The following is a 1,443-nucleotide window of genomic DNA, read 5'->3' as shown; positions in this document are numbered from 1 at the left end:
ATACTGTTCAGTGACACTATTTATAGGCACATCCATGAACTGATACTCTATTTCACAGTAGGGACTTCTTAAGCATCCTTGTAAAGAAAACTATTTTTTTTAAATAAAGTCTGTATAATAAATAAAAGTTTGAGATGTCTGTATGAAGTTGGACATGCTTCATCATAGTCTACAGAAAGCTATACTCCCCTTAAACAACAATGAATTATTTGGCACTTATAAAGTAAATGAGAACACAAGCACACACACACAAATCTAAGATTTCAGGTATAAAAGTCAATATGCGGATTCACTTCCCTGAGATTCTAGTAATGAGGCTTTTGTGATTTAAATTTTGTCTTCTAGTCAGGAAAAAAAAATTAAAGTAAATAATGATCGTAGCTCTGCTAATGAGTTTTTAGCACCATAAGAGTATATATTCCTTATGAGATACTTACCATTTTACTTCTGATCCAATAAAAGGAATAAAAAACTGACAGTTGTGTCATACACACAATGGTACAGAAGAGGTTTTTCTGTTAAAAATGTGTAGTATTTCATTTTATTAAATGCATTTATTAGAAATTATAGAGATTGCTATTGCACAAGAGATTCTGTGGGACGAAAATGAGAAAGCTCAGGGAAAACTTTTACTCATTGACCTTGTGAGAAGGGTCAGTACATGGCCATTTCTCCCTTTGTCCAACTTTAAATCAATGTGGTTCACAATTTCATAATGTTACAGAGTTTTAAGTGACTTAAAAGGTGACTACCAAGCAGCATGGGTAGTTCCGAGTACACTACTTTTCAGAAACCTTTTTAACACGTTTTAAATTTACTGTTTATTTTTCAAGCATATGCACTTTTGAAATTTCTTATGCTACTCTACCAGAGCAAATATAAAAATGATTGCATTCATACAAATACAGCATATTAAACTGATAAGAACAAATACTACACTTGATCTTAGCCAAAAGATATCGAAGCAGGTGCTGAGACTCATAGCCAAACTTTGGGCAGAGTTCAGGGACTCTTATAGAAGAAGGGGGAGACAGGGAGACCTGGAGGGGACAGGAGCTCCCCAAGGAGACAGACCAACAGAGCCCAAAAATCTGGGCCCAGGTGGGCCTGCAGAGACCGATATTCCAACCAAGGACTTTGCATGGAGAGGATCTAGACCCCGTGCTCAGATGTAGCCCATGGCAGCTCAGTATCCAAGTGGATTCCCTATTAAGAGGGGCAGGGGCTGTCTTTGACATGAATTCAGTGGCTGGCTCTTTGATCACCTGGTGCAGCCTTGCAGGCAACTGAAGAAGACAATACAGCCAGTTCTGATGAGACCTGATAGGCTAGTGTCAGAGGGAAGGGAGGGCTCCTCCCCTATCCGTGCACTAGGGGAAGGCTATAGGGGGAGAAGTTGGAGGAAGAGAAGGATTTGGAGGAGAGGAAGGAGGGGGCTCTAGC

At 39.4% G+C, this 1,443-nt stretch overlaps 1 pseudogene; it reads right to left on the bottom strand.

Moving 5' to 3' along the window:
- Positions 1-854: 854 nt before the first annotated feature.
- Positions 855-969, bottom strand: LOC129679038 (U2 spliceosomal RNA; annotated as a pseudogene).
- Between the last annotated feature and the right edge of the window lie 474 nt (positions 970-1,443).

The sequence above is a fragment of the Psammomys obesus genome, unplaced genomic scaffold, assembly GCF_907164565.1.
Source record: "Psammomys obesus unplaced genomic scaffold, mPsaObe1.curated_primary_1811, whole genome shotgun sequence".
Lineage (NCBI taxonomy): Eukaryota > Metazoa > Chordata > Mammalia > Rodentia > Muridae > Psammomys > Psammomys obesus.
Note: the sequence above shows the minus strand (reverse complement) of the source record. Positions and strands in the feature narration are given on the sequence as shown.